This window comes from Lampris incognitus, chromosome 12 (assembly GCF_029633865.1).
Source record: "Lampris incognitus isolate fLamInc1 chromosome 12, fLamInc1.hap2, whole genome shotgun sequence".
Lineage (NCBI taxonomy): Eukaryota > Metazoa > Chordata > Actinopteri > Lampriformes > Lampridae > Lampris > Lampris incognitus.
This window is the reverse complement of record NC_079222.1, coordinates 30,412,514-30,433,517: the sequence shown is the minus strand read 5'-3', so window position 1 is coordinate 30,433,517 and position 21,004 is coordinate 30,412,514. Positions and strand designations below refer to the sequence as shown.

Below are 21,004 nucleotides of genomic sequence, written 5' to 3'. Positions count from 1 at the left end.
TTATCTCTCTTACAGTCCGCCCGTCAGCAAGTGGAACTTCGTTCCATATGTATATATGTGACTGACACTCCAGATACCTTAGAGCCTTGGCCTTAAAGTCAGCTCATTAGGTTTGCATCAGTGGAACGGACACTATTGAGGGTTTATACGAATGGAAATTTATACGAACTTTGCAACGGAGTGTATGATTACTGCAATACCATGGTGAAGTGTATCGTTGTGAGATGTTTGTTTTATTGCTGGAAGAGCAGATTGAGTGAGATTGCCGTCCGGGATTGATGTAACATTCAAATTCTGGGTTTCAGGGGTAATCAGGGCATTTATTGATTTAAGTTTAAATAAATTGTTATTGTTCCAGTTCACCATTCTACCAATTCTGTCTGCTAACTAGAGAGAAAGGGGTGGGAAGCTGTGAGGTGGGTACATATTAACTTAGGCCTATAAAAGCACACAAAATGCAACACCCCAATACATGAGTGCAGTTATCCCGTTACATCAGCGAGATGAGTCGACGTGGATTCATTGTATCTGGTCCTCTACCCTTGAGGGATAATGATGAACTCTGCGGTAGATTACTTTCTCACTACTGTTGGCTTGCTTCTATTCAGACCGAGCAAGGACTCTTGGTTTTTAATAACTGGCTTTCATTTTTGACCTACAAAATTGACATTTATGGGGGTGACTTGATGGGGGAGGGTAGTGGGATTTATAGGTGTCTCCTGTTTGGATTTCCGATTTTGTATGTGTATGTTTACAATTTAAAATTTGTTGAAAGTTCAAAATAAATGAAATAAGAAAAATATTTTTTTCTAGTTACGTTTTTCCTCATCTGAATCGAGAGTAAAAGGATAGGGGGCGTCATACATGGCACAGAAAGTAATTCACCCTTCGGTAAGGCCCGCCCCCTTAGTTGTTGTTCCTAAGTCCGTCAAGCTTTAACATTATTTTGCAGTTAATAAAAGTAATTACTTACCGTGGTGCAAACAAAGCTGTTCTTGTTGATCTTTGAGGGTTTCAACTTGATTTGAGGACCTCCACATAACTTTATCTACAGCCTACACTTTTCAGGGTTTGTTTTTGGTTTTGGAAAGGTAAAAAAAAGTACATCTCCTTCCAACCTCTCCGGGTAACGAGTGTCACTGTTACTATTGCCCCAAACACAACGTTTAACCATACCTAGCTAAAAGTCCACAAAACCAGATGTAAAATGAAGAAAATCTTTAACTTTTGCATCGGAGTCAATGGATCGCCGCCACGAAAGTGTCGGACCTCTGTCGGAGCCTGTCCTATGCTGCGCTGTGACTGGCCAGTCTGCGTTTCGGGGGCGTGGCTTAGCGAACGGTGAATTGTGATTTCAAAGCCCTCGGGGAAGAAATTATAATTTGGCTCTAAACAGATAAATTTGACTTGAGATACATTTCAGCAATCAGCAATTTCTAGGGCACCGAAGTTTACTGGAAGGGCCTGGGTAGCTCAGACGGTAGAGCATCAGACTTTTAATCTGAGGGTCCAGGGTTCAAGTCCCTGTTCAGGTGTTTGTTTCGAACTTCAGAGGTGTCTTCATTAACTAAAGTGTAGCTGCTCAGGGCTGTCTTTATAAACGTATGCACAGTTGCTAATGTCCTGATGAACTCCTACTCAAGCAACTCCAATCAAATGTGGTGTACATAGAAGAGCAGTGGAAACAAAGTGACATCGACGTCTTGTCAAATACGCTGAAAAAGAAGTCATTACATTATGTCACACTTGTTATGACGTTTGATATGAGCACATGTTATTTCCCATTGCTTACAACACTTATATTTCTGGCTTTGGGGTGCTTTAACAAGACCGCACTTGGAGACATTGGATAATGAGGGGACAGTTTTACAATTGTTGTGTGACTGTACCTGAGCACCGTACCCTAGTTTGTTGGAGCAGTAGGCAGTGCGTCAGTCTCATCATCTGAAGTTCGTGAGTTCAATTCTCATACAGACAGAATGGGTTTATATTTCTCTCTGTAGATTTGTGTCATGAACGCTTATCTTCAGATTACTGATCAAGCAGAATGTCCAAACCTGTTATTGCTGATCATTTCAGTGTTCTAGAAATACAATGACGATGCTTGTCCAATACCGTCATATCTTGCTGCGCGACCATGCTGTACCTCTTTAAAATCAGAGTAAAATTGTACTGTTGGCTTGCTGCTATTCAGAACGAGCAAGGACTCTTGGTTTTTAATAACTGGCCTTCATTTTTTGACCCTCAAAATTGACATTTATGGGGGTGACTAGTGGGATTTATATGTGTCTCCTGTTCCGATGTCCGATTTTTTATGCGCAAGTTTAAAATTTGAAAATTTTTTGAAAGTTCAAAATAAATGAAATATAAGAAAAGAAAAAAATTCCCACTTACATTTTTCCTCATCTGAATCGAGGGTCAAAGGATAGGGGGCGGCATACTTTGCACAGAAAGTAATTGTGATTTCAAAGCCCTCGGGGACCAAATTATAATTTAGGGCTATACAGATAAATTTGCCTTGAAATGCATTTCAACAATCAGCAATTTCTTGGGCACTGAAGATTATTGGAAGGGCCTGGGTAGCTCAGATGGTAGATCATCAGACTTTTAATCTGAGCGTCCAGGGTTTAAGTCCCTGTTCAGGCGTTTGTTTCAAACTTCAGAGGAGTCTTCATTAACTAAAGTGCAGCTGCTCAAGACTTTCTTTATGAACGTATGCATAGTTGGTAGTGTCCTGATGAACCCCTACTCAAGCAACTCCAATCAAATGTTATGCACACAGAAAAGTAGTGGAAACAAAGTGACATGAACGCCTTGTCAAATACGCTGAAAAAGAAGTCCTTAGATTATGTCACAATTCATATGAGGTCTGATATGAGCACATGTTATTTCCTATTGCTTACAACACTTAGAACATTCCTGGCTTTGATGTGCTTTAAAAAGACCGCACTTGGAGACACTGTTGTGTGACGGTACCTGCGCACCGTACCCTAGTTTGCTGGAGCAGTTTGCAGTTCGTCAGTCTCATAATCTGAAGTTATAGTGAGTTCAACCCTCATACAGCCATAATGGTTTTATATTTCGATGTAGATTTGTGTCATGAATTCTTATCTTAAGATTATTGATCAAGCAGAATGTCCAAATCGTTATTACTGAACATTTCAGTGTTCCAGAAATAAAATAACGATGCTTGTCCAATACTGTTACATCTTCCTGCGTGACAATGCTGTACCTCTTTAAAATCAGAGTAAAATTGCACTGGATAGATAAACTGGATTATCAGCCTTATCTACTACTACTACTACAATTACTACTACTACTACTACTACTACTACTACTACTACTACCTTCGGCTGCTCCCGTTAGGGGTCGCCGCAGCAGATCACCCGTTTCCATTTCTTCCTGTCTTCTGCATCTTCCTCTGTCACACCAGCCGTGAGTGAGTCTGGAGGATACCCCATACCAAAGATGTAACCCAATTCTTCTGTCTGTCGGCCCGAAAACCCCTTTAACAGTCTCTGCGTCGTGTTATTTTTTAATGTATACTGACTCCAGTGCGGACAGAGGGAGAAGACAGTTGTACAGACGGGAGACAGGAGTCTTGATGGCGGTTTAGGCAGAGCAGGTTTTCTGCATTTCTTAGCTTCCTCACACACAGCACCACTCGCAGCATACAGGCAACTTGTAAAACAAAACGGAACTGGCTCTACAGTAGCCACGGAGGGACAAAAGACTCAGAATTCGGCAACGCTCAAGAAGGAAAAAATACGTGCCAACAATTCAAGATCATCCTCTGCCGGCGATTAAGTGTAACTCACTTCCTTACATCTACCCCCGCTATTTTTGATGGCATCCCCGCTATCAGATTAAGTTCACAAGTAGCCATAACTCAAAACACAGCCATGATGAGGTGCGTGTGTCATGGGGTATGTACATGTGTGTCACTCTCTGCCACCCTCTTGTTCATCTTTACTTTAGCTCTCTTCCATATTCTCCGTCCCAGGCCAATCTTCTGCTGAACTGAGTCAGGGCCCAGGGCCTTTAATTTATACGTCAGTCTCTTTGGTGGGGGTTTCTCCTGACCCTTAGTCTCCCATCCAACTCCTCTGGAGAATGCGGGTATCGATCCCGCTGCCTCTCGCACGCGAAAAGAGCACTCTACCACTTGAGCTAATTCCCCTCACACAACAATGAGGAAATCCATTCAGTAGGGTTCATTTCACATCATAGTTGTGTGGCTAAATGAAATTAAATTGGTGTTTTTCATCCCACGGCTATGAGCATTCATTGAAATCGTATACTCTCTTATGAGGCATGGGTTAGCTTTGCTCTTTCTCAGTCAGCTTTGCTCTTTCACGTTTACTGCTTACTTATCTAGCTGTGTTGAAATTATATTACATTACATTACAGTCATTTAGCCGACGCTTTTATCCAAAGCGACTTACAATAAGTGCATTTAACGTAGGAAATCAGGAGAACTACTAGTCATCGGAGGTTATAAGTGCATCTAAACAAGCATCGAAGAGCAAAACCAACGCTAAAGTAAAAGTTCAAGAAAGACTTTTTTTTTAAATGAGTGAATACAATAAGTGCTAAGAAGTGCTAAGAAGTAACAGGGTAGTAGTTCTTGAAGAAGTGCTTTTACAACCTGCGCTGAAAGATAGGCAGCGACTCCGCTGTCCTGACATCAGTGGGGAGTTCATTCCACCACTGTGGGGCCAGGACAGAAAAGAGCCGTGACCGGGTCGATCGGCAGCAGGGGCCTCTGAGCGACGGGGCAACCAGGCGTCCTGAGGCAGCAGAGCGAACTGGTCGGGCGGGGGTGTAGGGCTTGACCATGGCCTGGAGATAGGAAGGAGCTGTTCCTTTCACTGCCTTGTAGGCTAGCACCAGAGTCTTAAACTCGATGTGAGCAGCTACTGGGAGCCAGTGCAGGGACATGAGAAGGGGAGTTGTGTGTGAGAACTTAGGGCGGTTGAACACCAGACGAACTGCAGCTTTCTGAACAAACTCCAGAGGTCTGATGGCCGACGCCGGGGCGCCAGCAAGGAAGGAGTTGCCGTAGTCCAGCCGGGAGATGACCAGAGCCTGGATGAGCACCTGTGCCATCTCGTCGGTGAGGAATGGGCGAATCCTCCTGATGTTATAGTAGAGGATAACTCTGCAGGAGCGAGCAACCAATGCAACGTTTTCAGCAAACGACAGTTGGTCATCCAGGATCACACCCAGATTCCTCACAGTCCGAGCTGGCGTCACCACGGTGTTGTCAATGGCGATGGCCAGGTCTCGGTGCGGGCAACCTTTCCCCAGGAGGAACATCAGCTCTGTCTTGTCCAGATTGAGCTTCAGGTGGTGTGTCGCCATCCACTCTGAGATGTCAGTGAAGCACGCAGCAATGTGTGTCTCTACTTGTGTGTCAAAGGGAGGCAAGGACAAGATCAGCTGGGTGTCTTCGGCATAACAATGGTAAGAGAAGTCGTGCGAGCGAATAACAAAACCCACGGATGTCGTGTACTGGGAGAACAGGAGAGGACCCAGAACCGAACCCTGTGGAACTCCTGTAGTCAGTCTGCGAGGCTCCGACACAGATCCCCTCCATGTCACCTGGTAGGAGCGACGCGTCAGGTAGATTGCAAACATTGAGAGTGCAGAGCCTGTGACACGCAGCCATTCGAGGGTAGAGAGGAGGATCTGGTGGTTCACTATGTCGACCGCAGCTGACAGGTCCAGGAGTATCAGGACAGAGGAGAGTTTGCTCTCGCAGAGTGCATCGATTCAAAAATTATAATTTAGCTCTATACAGATAAATTTGACTTGAGATACATTTCAGGAATCGGCAATTTCTTGGGCACTTAAGGTTATTGGAAGGGCCTGGGTAGCTCAGACGGTAGAGCATCAGACTTTTAATCTGAGGGTCCAGGGTTCAAGTCCCTGTTCAGGCGTTTGTTTCGAACTTCAGAGGTGTCTTCATTAACTAAAGTGTAGCTACTCACGGCTTTCTTTATAAACGTATGCACAGTTCCTAGTGTCATGAAGAACTCCTACTCAAGCAACTCCAGTCAAATGTGGTGCACATAGAAGAGCAGTGGAAACAAAGTCACAAGCACGCCTTGTCAAATATGCTGAAAAAGAAGCTCTTAGATTATGTCAAAATTCATATGAGGTCTGATATGAGCACATGTTATTTCTCATTGCTTACAACACTTAGAATATTACTGGCTTTGAGGTGCTTTAACAGGACCGCACTTGGAGACATTGGATAATGAGGGACAGTTTTACACTTGTTGTGTGACTGTACCTGAGCACCGTATCCTAGTTTGTTGGAGCAGTAGGCAGTTAGTCAGTCTCATAATCTGAAGTTATAGTGAGTTCAAGCCTCATACAGCCAGAATGGGTTATATTTCGATGTAGATTTGTGTCATGAATTTTTATCTTCAGATTACTGATCAAGCAGAATGTCCAAACCTGTTATTGCTTGATCATTTCAGTGTTCTAGAAATACAATAACGATGCTTGTGCAATACCGTTACATCTTCCTGCGTGGCAATGCTGTACCTCTTTAAAATCAGAGTAAAATTGTACTGGATAGATAAACCGGATTAGCAGCCTTATCTACTACTTCTACTACTACTACTACTACTACTACTACTACTACTACCTTCGGCTGCTCCCGTTAGGGGTCGCCACAGCGGATCATCCGTTTCAATTTCTTCCTGTCTTCTGCGTCATCCTCTGTCACACCGGCCGTGAGTTAGTCTGGAGGATAACAATACCCCATACCAAAGATGTAACCCCATTCTTCTGTCTGTCGGCCCGAACACCCCTTGAACAGTCTCTGCGTCGTGTTATTTTTTTAATGTATTCTGACTCCAGTGCGGACGAAGGGAGAAGACAGTTGTACAGACGGGAGACATGAGTCCTGATGGCGGTTTAGGCAGAGCAGGTTTTCTGCATTTCTTAGCTTCCTCACACACAGCACCACTCGCAGCATACAGGCAGCTTGTAACACAAAACGGAACTGGCTCTACAGTAGCCACGGAGGGACAAAGGACTCAGAATTCGGAAACGGTCAAGAAGGAAAAAATACGTGCCAACAATAAAAGATCCCCCTCTGCCGGCGATTAAGTGTAAGTCACTTACTTACATCTACCCCCGCTATATTTGATGGTGTTCCCGCTATCAGATTAAGTTCACAAGTAGCCCATAACTCAAAACACAGCCATGATGAGGTGCGTGTGTCATGGGGTATGTACATGTGTGTCACTCTCTGCCACCCTCTTGTTCATCTTTACTTTAGCTCTCTTCCATATTCTCCGTCCCAGGCCAATCTTCTGCTGAACTGAGTCAGGGCCCAGGGCCTTTAATTTATACGTCAGTCTCTTTGGTGGGGGTTTCTCCTGACCCTTAGTCTCCCATCCAACTCCTCTGGAGAATGCGGGTATCGATCCCGCTGCCTCTCGCACGCGAAAAGAGCACTCTACCACTTGAGCTAATTCCCCTCACACAACAATGAGGAAATCCATTCAGTAGGGTTCATTTCACATCATAGTTGTGTGGCTAAATGAAATTAAATTGGTGTTTTTCATCCCACGGCTATGAGCATTCATTGAAATCGTATACTCTCTTATGAGGCATGGGTTAGCTTTGCTCTTTCTCAGTCAGCTTTGCTCTTTCACGTTTACTGCTTACTTATCTAGCTGTGTTGAAATTATATTACATTACATTACAGTCATTTAGCCGACGCTTTTATCCAAAGCGACTTACAATAAGTGCATTTAACGTAGGAAATCAGGAGAACTACTAGTCATCGGAGGTTATAAGTGCATCTAAACAAGCATCGAAGAGCAAAACCAACGCTAAAGTAAAAGTTCAAGAAAGACTTTTTTTTTAAATGAGTGAATACAATAAGTGCTAAGAAGTGCTAAGAAGTAACAGGGTAGTAGTTCTTGAAGAAGTGCTTTTACAACCTGCGCTGAAAGATAGGCAGCGACTCCGCTGTCCTGACATCAGTGGGGAGTTCATTCCACCACTGTGGGGCCAGGACAGAAAAGAGCCGTGACCGGGTCGATCGGCAGCAGGGGCCTCTGAGCGACGGGGCAACCAGGCGTCCTGAGGCAGCAGAGCGAACTGGTCGGGCGGGGGTGTAGGGCTTGACCATGGCCTGGAGATAGGAAGGAGCTGTTCCTTTCACTGCCTTGTAGGCTAGCACCAGAGTCTTAAACTCGATGTGAGCAGCTACTGGGAGCCAGTGCAGGGACATGAGAAGGGGAGTTGTGTGTGAGAACTTAGGGCGGTTGAACACCAGACGAACTGCAGCTTTCTGAACAAACTCCAGAGGTCTGATGGCCGACGCCGGGGCGCCAGCAAGGAAGGAGTTGCCGTAGTCCAGCCGGGAGATGACCAGAGCCTGGATGAGCACCTGTGCCATCTCGTCGGTGAGGAATGGGCGAATCCTCCTGATGTTATAGTAGAGGATAACTCTGCAGGAGCGAGCAACCAATGCAACGTTTTCAGCAAACGACAGTTGGTCATCCAGGATCACACCCAGATTCCTCACAGTCCGAGCTGGCGTCACCACGGTGTTGTCAATGGCGATGGCCAGGTCTCGGTGCGGGCAACCTTTCCCCAGGAGGAACATCAGCTCTGTCTTGTCCAGATTGAGCTTCAGGTGGTGTGTCGCCATCCACTCTGAGATGTCAGTGAAGCACGCAGCAATGTGTGTCTCTACTTGTGTGTCAAAGGGAGGCAAGGACAAGATCAGCTGGGTGTCTTCGGCATAACAATGGTAAGAGAAGTCGTGCGAGCGAATAACAAAACCCACGGATGTCGTGTACTGGGAGAACAGGAGAGGACCCAGAACCGAACCCTGTGGAACTCCTGTAGTCAGTCTGCGAGGCTCCGACACAGATCCCCTCCATGTCACCTGGTAGGAGCGACGCGTCAGGTAGATTGCAAACATTGAGAGTGCAGAGCCTGTGACACGCAGCCATTCGAGGGTAGAGAGGAGGATCTGGTGGTTCACTATGTCGACCGCAGCTGACAGGTCCAGGAGTATCAGGACAGAGGAGAGTTTGCTCTCGCAGAGTGCATCGATTCAAAAATTATAATTTAGCTCTATACAGATAAATTTGACTTGAGATACATTTCAGGAATCGGCAATTTCTTGGGCACTTAAGGTTATTGGAAGGGCCTGGGTAGCTCAGACGGTAGAGCATCAGACTTTTAATCTGAGGGTCCAGGGTTCAAGTCCCTGTTCAGGCGTTTGTTTCGAACTTCAGAGGTGTCTTCATTAACTAAAGTGTAGCTACTCACGGCTTTCTTTATAAACGTATGCACAGTTCCTAGTGTCATGAAGAACTCCTACTCAAGCAACTCCAGTCAAATGTGGTGCACATAGAAGAGCAGTGGAAACAAAGTCACAAGCACGCCTTGTCAAATATGCTGAAAAAGAAGCTCTTAGATTATGTCAAAATTCATATGAGGTCTGATATGAGCACATGTTATTTCTCATTGCTTACAACACTTAGAATATTACTGGCTTTGAGGTGCTTTAACAGGACCGCACTTGGAGACATTGGATAATGAGGGACAGTTTTACACTTGTTGTGTGACTGTACCTGAGCACCGTATCCTAGTTTGTTGGAGCAGTAGGCAGTTAGTCAGTCTCATAATCTGAAGTTATAGTGAGTTCAAGCCTCATACAGCCAGAATGGGTTATATTTCGATGTAGATTTGTGTCATGAATTTTTATCTTCAGATTACTGATCAAGCAGAATGTCCAAACCTGTTATTGCTTGATCATTTCAGTGTTCTAGAAATACAATAACGATGCTTGTGCAATACCGTTACATCTTCCTGCGTGGCAATGCTGTACCTCTTTAAAATCAGAGTAAAATTGTACTGGATAGATAAACCGGATTAGCAGCCTTATCTACTACTTCTACTACTACTACTACTACTACTACTACCTTCGGCTGCTCCCGTTAGGGGTCGCCACAGCGGATCATCCGTTTCAATTTCTTCCTGTCTTCTGCGTCATCCTCTGTCACACCGGCCGTGAGTTAGTCTGGAGGATAACAATACCCCATACCAAAGATGTAACCCCATTCTTCTGTCTGTCGGCCCGAACACCCCTTGAACAGTCTCTGCGTCGTGTTATTTTTTTAATGTATTCTGACTCCAGTGCGGACGAAGGGAGAAGACAGTTGTACAGACGGGAGACATGAGTCCTGATGGCGGTTTAGGCAGAGCAGGTTTTCTGCATTTCTTAGCTTCCTCACACACAGCACCACTCGCAGCATACAGGCAGCTTGTAACACAAAACGGAACTGGCTCTACAGTAGCCACGGAGGGACAAAGGACTCAGAATTCGGAAACGGTCAAGAAGGAAAAAATACGTGCCAACAATAAAAGATCCCCCTCTGCCGGCGATTAAGTGTAAGTCACTTACTTACATCTACCCCCGCTATATTTGATGGTGTTCCCGCTATCAGATTAAGTTCACAAGTAGCCCATAACTCAAAACACAGCCATGATGAGGTGCGTGTGTCATGGGGTATGTACATGTGTGTCACTCTCTGCCACCCTCTTGTTCATCTTTACTTTAGCTCTCTTCCATATTCTCCGTCCCAGGCCAATCTTCTGCTGAACTGAGTCAGGGCCCAGGGCCTTTAATTTATACGTCAGTCTCTTTGGTGGGGGTTTCTCCTGACCCTTAGTCTCCCATCCAACTCCTCTGGAGAATGCGGGTATCGATCCCGCTGCCTCTCGCACGCGAAAAGAGCACTCTACCACTTGAGCTAATTCCCCTCACACAACAATGAGGAAATCCATTCAGTAGGGTTCATTTCACATCATAGTTGTGTGGCTAAATGAAATTAAATTGGTGTTTTTCATCCCACGGCTATGAGCATTCATTGAAATCGTATACTCTCTTATGAGGCATGGGTTAGCTTTGCTCTTTCTCAGTCAGCTTTGCTCTTTCACGTTTACTGCTTACTTATCTAGCTGTGTTGAAATTATATTACATTACATTACAGTCATTTAGCCGACGCTTTTATCCAAAGCGACTTACAATAAGTGCATTTAACGTAGGAAATCAGGAGAACTACTAGTCATCGGAGGTTATAAGTGCATCTAAACAAGCATCGAAGAGCAAAACCAACGCTAAAGTAAAAGTTCAAGAAAGACTTTTTTTTAAATGAGTGAATACAATAAGTGCTAAGAAGTGCTAAGAAGTAACAGGGTAGTAGTTCTTGAAGAAGTGCTTTTACAACCTGCGCTGAAAGATAGGCAGCGACTCCGCTGTCCTGACATCAGTGGGGAGTTCATTCCACCACTGTGGGGCCAGGACAGAAAAGAGCCGTGACCGGGTCGATCGGCAGCAGGGGCCTCTGAGCGACGGGGCAACCAGGCGTCCTGAGGCAGCAGAGCGAACTGGTCGGGCGGGGGTGTAGGGCTTGACCATGGCCTGGAGATAGGAAGGAGCTGTTCCTTTCACTGCCTTGTAGGCTAGCACCAGAGTCTTAAACTCGATGTGAGCAGCTACTGGGAGCCAGTGCAGGGACATGAGAAGGGGAGTTGTGTGTGAGAACTTAGGGCGGTTGAACACCAGACGAACTGCAGCTTTCTGAACAAACTCCAGAGGTCTGATGGCCGACGCCGGGGCGCCAGCAAGGAAGGAGTTGCCGTAGTCCAGCCGGGAGATGACCAGAGCCTGGATGAGCACCTGTGCCATCTCGTCGGTGAGGAATGGGCGAATCCTCCTGATGTTATAGTAGAGGATAACTCTGCAGGAGCGAGCAACCAATGCAACGTTTTCAGCAAACGACAGTTGGTCATCCAGGATCACACCCAGATTCCTCACAGTCCGAGCTGGCGTCACCACGGTGTTGTCAATGGCGATGGCCAGGTCTCGGTGCGGGCAACCTTTCCCCAGGAGGAACATCAGCTCTGTCTTGTCCAGATTGAGCTTCAGGTGGTGTGTCGCCATCCACTCTGAGATGTCAGTGAAGCACGCAGCAATGTGTGTCTCTACTTGTGTGTCAAAGGGAGGCAAGGACAAGATCAGCTGGGTGTCTTCGGCATAACAATGGTAAGAGAAGTCGTGCGAGCGAATAACAAAACCCACGGATGTCGTGTACTGGGAGAACAGGAGAGGACCCAGAACCGAACCCTGTGGAACTCCTGTAGTCAGTCTGCGAGGCTCCGACACAGATCCCCTCCATGTCACCTGGTAGGAGCGACGCGTCAGGTAGATTGCAAACATTGAGAGTGCAGAGCCTGTGACACGCAGCCATTCGAGGGTAGAGAGGAGGATCTGGTGGTTCACTATGTCGACCGCAGCTGACAGGTCCAGGAGTATCAGGACAGAGGAGAGTTTGCTCTCGCAGAGTGCATCGATTCAAAAATTATAATTTAGCTCTATACAGATAAATTTGACTTGAGATACATTTCAGGAATCGGCAATTTCTTGGGCACTTAAGGTTATTGGAAGGGCCTGGGTAGCTCAGACGGTAGAGCATCAGACTTTTAATCTGAGGGTCCAGGGTTCAAGTCCCTGTTCAGGCGTTTGTTTCGAACTTCAGAGGTGTCTTCATTAACTAAAGTGTAGCTACTCACGGCTTTCTTTATAAACGTATGCACAGTTCCTAGTGTCATGAAGAACTCCTACTCAAGCAACTCCAGTCAAATGTGGTGCACATAGAAGAGCAGTGGAAACAAAGTCACAAGCACGCCTTGTCAAATATGCTGAAAAAGAAGCTCTTAGATTATGTCAAAATTCATATGAGGTCTGATATGAGCACATGTTATTTCTCATTGCTTACAACACTTAGAATATTACTGGCTTTGAGGTGCTTTAACAGGACCGCACTTGGAGACATTGGATAATGAGGGACAGTTTTACACTTGTTGTGTGACTGTACCTGAGCACCGTATCCTAGTTTGTTGGAGCAGTAGGCAGTTAGTCAGTCTCATAATCTGAAGTTATAGTGAGTTCAAGCCTCATACAGCCAGAATGGGTTATATTTCGATGTAGATTTGTGTCATGAATTTTTATCTTCAGATTACTGATCAAGCAGAATGTCCAAACCTGTTATTGCTTGATCATTTCAGTGTTCTAGAAATACAATAACGATGCTTGTGCAATACCGTTACATCTTCCTGCGTGGCAATGCTGTACCTCTTTAAAATCAGAGTAAAATTGTACTGGATAGATAAACCGGATTAGCAGCCTTATCTACTACTTCTACTACTACTACTACTACTACTACTACCTTCGGCTGCTCCCGTTAGGGGTCGCCACAGCGGATCATCCGTTTCAATTTCTTCCTGTCTTCTGCGTCATCCTCTGTCACACCGGCCGTGAGTTAGTCTGGAGGATAACAATACCCCATACCAAAGATGTAACCCCATTCTTCTGTCTGTCGGCCCGAACACCCCTTGAACAGTCTCTGCGTCGTGTTATTTTTTTAATGTATTCTGACTCCAGTGCGGACGAAGGGAGAAGACAGTTGTACAGACGGGAGACATGAGTCCTGATGGCGGTTTAGGCAGAGCAGGTTTTCTGCATTTCTTAGCTTCCTCACACACAGCACCACTCGCAGCATACAGGCAGCTTGTAACACAAAACGGAACTGGCTCTACAGTAGCCACGGAGGGACAAAGGACTCAGAATTCGGAAACGGTCAAGAAGGAAAAAATACGTGCCAACAATAAAAGATCCCCCTCTGCCGGCGATTAAGTGTAAGTCACTTACTTACATCTACCCCCGCTATATTTGATGGTGTTCCCGCTATCAGATTAAGTTCACAAGTAGCCCATAACTCAAAACACAGCCATGATGAGGTGCGTGTGTCATGGGGTATGTACATGTGTGTCACTCTCTGCCACCCTCTTGTTCATCTTTACTTTAGCTCTCTTCCATATTCTCCGTCCCAGGCCAATCTTCTGCTGAACTGAGTCAGGGCCCAGGGCCTTTAATTTATACGTCAGTCTCTTTGGTGGGGGTTTCTCCTGACCCTTAGTCTCCCATCCAACTCCTCTGGAGAATGCGGGTATCGATCCCGCTGCCTCTCGCACGCGAAAAGAGCACTCTACCACTTGAGCTAATTCCCCTCACACAACAATGAGGAAATCCATTCAGTAGGGTTCATTTCACATCATAGTTGTGTGGCTAAATGAAATTAAATTGGTGTTTTTCATCCCACGGCTATGAGCATTCATTGAAATCGTATACTCTCTTATGAGGCATGGGTTAGCTTTGCTCTTTCTCAGTCAGCTTTGCTCTTTCACGTTTACTGCTTACTTATCTAGCTGTGTTGAAATTATATTACATTACATTACAGTCATTTAGCCGACGCTTTTATCCAAAGCGACTTACAATAAGTGCATTTAACGTAGGAAATCAGGAGAACTACTAGTCATCGGAGGTTATAAGTGCATCTAAACAAGCATCGAAGAGCAAAACCAACGCTAAAGTAAAAGTTCAAGAAAGACTTTTTTTTTAAATGAGTGAATACAATAAGTGCTAAGAAGTGCTAAGAAGTAACAGGGTAGTAGTTCTTGAAGAAGTGCTTTTACAACCTGCGCTGAAAGATAGGCAGCGACTCCGCTGTCCTGACATCAGTGGGGAGTTCATTCCACCACTGTGGGGCCAGGACAGAAAAGAGCCGTGACCGGGTCGATCGGCAGCAGGGGCCTCTGAGCGACGGGGCAACCAGGCGTCCTGAGGCAGCAGAGCGAACTGGTCGGGCGGGGGTGTAGGGCTTGACCATGGCCTGGAGATAGGAAGGAGCTGTTCCTTTCACTGCCTTGTAGGCTAGCACCAGAGTCTTAAACTCGATGTGAGCAGCTACTGGGAGCCAGTGCAGGGACATGAGAAGGGGAGTTGTGTGTGAGAACTTAGGGCGGTTGAACACCAGACGAACTGCAGCTTTCTGAACAAACTCCAGAGGTCTGATGGCCGACGCCGGGGCGCCAGCAAGGAAGGAGTTGCCGTAGTCCAGCCGGGAGATGACCAGAGCCTGGATGAGCACCTGTGCCATCTCGTCGGTGAGGAATGGGCGAATCCTCCTGATGTTATAGTAGAGGATAACTCTGCAGGAGCGAGCAACCAATGCAACGTTTTCAGCAAACGACAGTTGGTCATCCAGGATCACACCCAGATTCCTCACAGTCCGAGCTGGCGTCACCACGGTGTTGTCAATGGCGATGGCCAGGTCTCGGTGCGGGCAACCTTTCCCCAGGAGGAACATCAGCTCTGTCTTGTCCAGATTGAGCTTCAGGTGGTGTGTCGCCATCCACTCTGAGATGTCAGTGAAGCACGCAGCAATGTGTGTCTCTACTTGTGTGTCAAAGGGAGGCAAGGACAAGATCAGCTGGGTGTCTTCGGCATAACAATGGTAAGAGAAGTCGTGCGAGCGAATAACAAAACCCACGGATGTCGTGTACTGGGAGAACAGGAGAGGACCCAGAACCGAACCCTGTGGAACTCCTGTAGTCAGTCTGCGAGGCTCCGACACAGATCCCCTCCATGTCACCTGGTAGGAGCGACGCGTCAGGTAGATTGCAAACATTGAGAGTGCAGAGCCTGTGACACGCAGCCATTCGAGGGTAGAGAGGAGGATCTGGTGGTTCACTATGTCGACCGCAGCTGACAGGTCCAGGAGTATCAGGACAGAGGAGAGTTTGCTCTCGCAGAGTGCATCGATTCAAAAATTATAATTTAGCTCTATACAGATAAATTTGACTTGAGATACATTTCAGGAATCGGCAATTTCTTGGGCACTTAAGGTTATTGGAAGGGCCTGGGTAGCTCAGACGGTAGAGCATCAGACTTTTAATCTGAGGGTCCAGGGTTCAAGTCCCTGTTCAGGCGTTTGTTTCGAACTTCAGAGGTGTCTTCATTAACTAAAGTGTAGCTACTCACGGCTTTCTTTATAAACGTATGCACAGTTCCTAGTGTCATGAAGAACTCCTACTCAAGCAACTCCAGTCAAATGTGGTGCACATAGAAGAGCAGTGGAAACAAAGTCACAAGCACGCCTTGTCAAATATGCTGAAAAAGAAGCTCTTAGATTATGTCAAAATTCATATGAGGTCTGATATGAGCACATGTTATTTCTCATTGCTTACAACACTTAGAATATTACTGGCTTTGAGGTGCTTTAACAGGACCGCACTTGGAGACATTGGATAATGAGGGACAGTTTTACACTTGTTGTGTGACTGTACCTGAGCACCGTATCCTAGTTTGTTGGAGCAGTAGGCAGTTAGTCAGTCTCATAATCTGAAGTTATAGTGAGTTCAAGCCTCATACAGCCAGAATGGGTTATATTTCGATGTAGATTTGTGTCATGAATTTTTATCTTCAGATTACTGATCAAGCAGAATGTCCAAACCTGTTATTGCTTGATCATTTCAGTGTTCTAGAAATACAATAACGATGCTTGTGCAATACCGTTACATCTTCCTGCGTGGCAATGCTGTACCTCTTTAAAATCAGAGTAAAATTGTACTGGATAGATAAACCGGATTAGCAGCCTTATCTACTACTTCTACTACTACTACTACTACTACTACTACTACTACTACTACTACTACTACTACTACCTTCGGCTGCTCCCGTTAGGGGTCGCCACAGCGGATCATCCGTTTCAATTTCTTCCTGTCTTCTGCGTCATCCTCTGTCACACCGGCCGTGAGTTAGTCTGGAGGATAACAATACCCCATACCAAAGATGTAACCCCATTCTTCTGTCTGTCGGCCCGAACACCCCTTGAACAGTCTCTGCGTCGTGTTATTTTTTTAATGTATTCTGACTCCAGTGCGGACGAAGGGAGAAGACAGTTGTACAGACGGGAGACATGAGTCCTGATGGCGGTTTAGGCAGAGCAGGTTTTCTGCATTTCTTAGCTTCCTCACACACAGCACCACTCGCAGCATACAGGCAGCTTGTAACACAAAACGGAACTGGCTCTACAGTAGCCACGGAGGGACAAAGGACTCAGAATTCGGAAACGGTCAAGAAGGAAAAAATACGTGCCAACAATAAAAGATCCCCCTCTGCCGGCGATTAAGTGTAAGTCACTTACTTACATCTACCCCCGCTATATTTGATGGTGTTCCCGCTATCAGATTAAGTTCACAAGTAGCCCATAACTCAAAACACAGCCATGATGAGGTGCGTGTGTCATGGGGTATGTACATGTGTATGAGTGTCACTCTCTGTCACCCTTCTTGTTCATCTTTACTTTAGCTCTCTTCTATATTCTCCATCCCAGGTAAATCTTCCGCTAAACTGAGTCAGGGTCCTGGGCCTTTAATTCATACGCGCGTCTGTCCCTAGAGGTGTTTCTCCTGACCCTTCTTGACTCGGAAGGTAAGTTTTTCACCTGGGGAGATTTCTTTTCTTCTTCATTGTTGGATCTTTGAGATTTATTCTCCTCCTCTGGCTCACTCTGATCATTCCCACTCATTTCATCCAGTTGCCCCATACCAAGATTCTTCTCAGTCGTCTCACTTCCGCACTCTTTCCCATCAGACTCACTGCACGGCTGGTGTGACAGAGGCATGTCTTCCCTCACCATATCGATAAACCTCCTCTTTGGCCTTCCTTTTTTCCTCTTCCTTGGCAGCTCCATATTCAGCATTCTTCTCCCTATATACCCAGCATTTCTCCTCCACACATGTCCAAACCATCTCAATCTTGCCTCTCTTGCTTTGTTGCCAAACCGTCCAATTTGAGCCGTCCCTCTAATGTAATCATTCCTAATTCTGTCCTTCTTCGTCACTCCCAATGCAAATGTTAGCATCTTCAATTCTGCCTCCTCCAGTTCCGACTCCTGTCTTTTCGTCAGTGTCACTATCTCCAAACCATATAACATAGCTGGTCTCTCAATCGTCTTCTAAACCTTCCCTTTAACTCTTGCTTGTAACCTTCTGTCGCAAATCACTCCTGACACTCTTCTTCACCCAATTTCTAACTAGATTGTTTAACACAATCTTGTAAAGTGAGAGAATGCCTGAGGAATAGAGAAGAAGTATACTGGTACCGATTTTCAAGAGCAAGGGCGACGTGCAGAACTGTAGCAACTACAGAGATCTAAAGTTGATCAGCCACAGCATGAAGATATGGGAAAGAGTAATAGAAGCTAGGTTAAGAGGAGAGGTGATGATTAGCCAGCAGCAGTATGGTTTCATGCCACGAAAGAGCACCACAGATGCGATGTTTACTTTGAGAATGTTGATTGAGAAGTATAGAGAAGGTCAGAAGGAGTTACATTGTGTCTTTGAAGATTAAGAGAAGGCATACGACAGGGTGCCGAGAGAGGAGGTGTGGTATTGTATGAGGAAGTCGGAAGTTGCAGAGAAGTATGCAGGAGTGGTGCAGGATTTTATGAGGGAAGTGTGACGATGGTGAGTTGTGCGGTTGGAATGACAGATTGGTTCAAGGTGGAGGTGGGATTACATCAAGGATTGGCTTTGAGCCCTTTCTTGTTTGCAATGGTGATGGACAGGTTGACGGACGACATCAGGCAGGAGTCTCCGTGGACGATGATGTTTGCAGATGACATTGTGATCTGTAGTGAGAGTATGGTGCAGGTTGAGGGGAGCCTGGAGAGGTGGAGGAATGCACTGGAGAGAAGAGGAATGAAAGTCAGTAGGAGCAAGACGAAATACATATGCGCGAATGAGACGGAGGACCGCGAAATGGTGAGGATACAAGGAGTAGAGGTGACGAAGACATATGAGTTTGAACACTTGGGGTCAACTGTCCAAAGTAACGGGGAATGCAGAAGAGAGGTGAAGAAAAGAGTGCAGGCAGGATGGAGTGGGTGGAGAAGAGTGTCAGGAATAGCAGCCTTATAAGGAAGATAAATCTCGTAGTTACACTTCACAGTGCTGATCTCCATAAATATTGAAAGCCTGTCGTCACAGTTCATTTCAGTGTTGTAGAAATACAATAAGTATGCTTGCTTAAGATATACCTATGTCACATCCATCTACAAAACAGCAAAATGCTGTCAAAGCTGAACTGGATTGGCAGCCCTGCATAGTAGTTAAGTCTTGTAGTTAATGTGACATTAATTGTTGTAGTCTTAAGAGGTCTGCGCAAACATAACACAGACAAGTCTCATCTAACTTCTCTGGAGTGTGCGGGTGTGACACACACAAATGTATGGTCACATTTTGTGTTTAAAATTAGTGATGTGTGTTTGTTTCGTGCACAGGATTCACTGTATAACTGTGAAGGTGATCACTAAAGGGTCTGACCTGTTAGCCAAGGTCTGACAGGTCTACTTATCCATGCACGTTACACGGGCATCGAGCCCGCTGTTTCTCGCATGCGAAACGAGCGCTCTACCACTTGAGCTAATTCCCCTCACGCAACAACGAAGAACCCCATTCAGTAGGGTTTATTTCACGTCATAGTTGTGTGGCGAAATGAAATTAAACTTGTGTTTTTCATCCCTTGGCTATGAGCATTCATTAAAGTCGTATAGTCACTAAATGAGGCAGAGGTTGGCTTGGCTCTTTCCCAGTTACCTTAGCTCTTTGACGTTTACTGCTAACTTATCTAGCTGTGTTGAAATGTCTTGTTCTGGCTGTGCTCTCCTCTTAGCTAGGTTGTCTCTCTTACAGAGACTTGTCCGTCCATGAGCAAGTAGAACTTCGTTCCATAGGGTTAAATGTGACTGACACTCCAGATACCTTAGAGCCTTAGACTTAAAGTCAGCTCATTAGGTTTGCGACAGCGCGAATGATAGCTTAGCCACATCAGCAAATGAAGCTTTGTTTATCCTGGTTCTACAGGGTTAGGAGTGCTCTTCTGCACCAACTGTACGGACTGATTTGCAGTCTCTCCTCCTCAGTGCACAGTGTTTCTCAGTATTAGCTTGTCCTCTCAGCCACCATTAAACAAAACATGATAGTAGTAGGCGAATCTATTGCCGGCTACTTTAAACCTAGCATGGCCAGCTGATGCTCGCTTTTACCTAAGGCCAGAGGTACCGACATTGAAGGTAATCTTAGGGTGCTGGCATGACAGGCAGAAACAGTACAGCAAGGCACATAACGCACACACGAGAAACTCAATTTTTTTTCATGTCAACACCAATGATACTGAATTAAACATCTTAGGTGACAAACAAAAACATAGCTAAGACTTGTGACCTTGCCAGAAAGATGAGTCGACATGTACTCATTGTATCTGGTCCCCTACCCTTGAGGGATAATGATAAGCTCTACGGTAGATTACTGTCTCACAACTGTTGGCTTGCTCCTATTCAGACCGAGCAAGGACTCTTGGTTTTTGCTAACTGACTTTCATCTTTTAACCCAAAAAAATGACATTTATGGGGGTGACTTGATTGGGGAGGGTAGTTGGATTTATATGTGTCTCCTGTTTGGATTTCCGATTTTGTATGCACAAGTTTACAATTTGGAATTTGTTGAAAGTTCAAAATAAATGAAAAAAAAAACAAAACGTTTTTTTCCCCAGTTACGTTTTTCCTCATCTGAATCGAGGGTCAAAGGATAGGGGGTGTCATACATTGGACAGAAAGCAGTGATGCGTAGTCAGGGGAGGCAGGGGAGGTAGTGCCTCACCCAGGCTAATAAGAAGAAGAAAAAAAATATCATGATAGTTACCCAAAATTTATTTTTATTTTTTTAACTTTAATTTGTTAAGATTTCTGTAAAGAATAATCCAAAAAAAATCATGTAAAACTTGTTGTTTTGTCAATAAAAGGCATGCCCTATGCCTTTTATTGACAAAACAACAAGTATAGGATAGCTTGCTCCCAAAGCTAGCATTCGTGAATGCAGGCTGCTGGGGCAGAGTCTGCTTGTGCCTCTCTCTGGCACAAATAAATATAGTTCACTGTCTACCCAGCCATGGACCTCACTAGACGTTACTGACAGAAAGTAATTGTGATTTCAAAGCCCTCGGTGACTAACTTATAAGTTAGGGCTATACAGATACATTTGACTTGAGATA

The 21,004-nt window shown here is 45.4% G+C and overlaps 6 non-coding genes across 6 annotated transcripts; all 6 read left to right on the top strand.

The window, feature by feature from the left end:
- Positions 1 to 1,462: 1,462 nt before the first annotated feature.
- On the top strand, positions 1,463 to 1,535 carry trnak-uuu (transfer RNA lysine (anticodon UUU)). The gene has a single exon. It is a non-coding gene; the product is annotated as a tRNA-Lys (tRNA).
- Positions 1,536 to 2,573: 1,038 nt separating this feature from the next.
- trnak-uuu (transfer RNA lysine (anticodon UUU)) lies at positions 2,574 to 2,646 on the top strand. The gene has a single exon. It is a non-coding gene; the product is annotated as a tRNA-Lys (tRNA).
- Positions 2,647 to 5,869: 3,223 nt separating this feature from the next.
- On the top strand, positions 5,870 to 5,942 carry trnak-uuu (transfer RNA lysine (anticodon UUU)). The gene has a single exon. It is a non-coding gene; the product is annotated as a tRNA-Lys (tRNA).
- Positions 5,943 to 9,188: 3,246 nt separating this feature from the next.
- Positions 9,189 to 9,261, top strand: trnak-uuu (transfer RNA lysine (anticodon UUU)). The gene has a single exon. It is a non-coding gene; the product is annotated as a tRNA-Lys (tRNA).
- Positions 9,262 to 12,497: 3,236 nt separating this feature from the next.
- Positions 12,498 to 12,570, top strand: trnak-uuu (transfer RNA lysine (anticodon UUU)). The gene has a single exon. It is a non-coding gene; the product is annotated as a tRNA-Lys (tRNA).
- Positions 12,571 to 15,807: 3,237 nt separating this feature from the next.
- On the top strand, positions 15,808 to 15,880 carry trnak-uuu (transfer RNA lysine (anticodon UUU)). The gene has a single exon. It is a non-coding gene; the product is annotated as a tRNA-Lys (tRNA).
- The last annotated feature ends 5,124 nt before the right edge of the window (positions 15,881 to 21,004 follow it).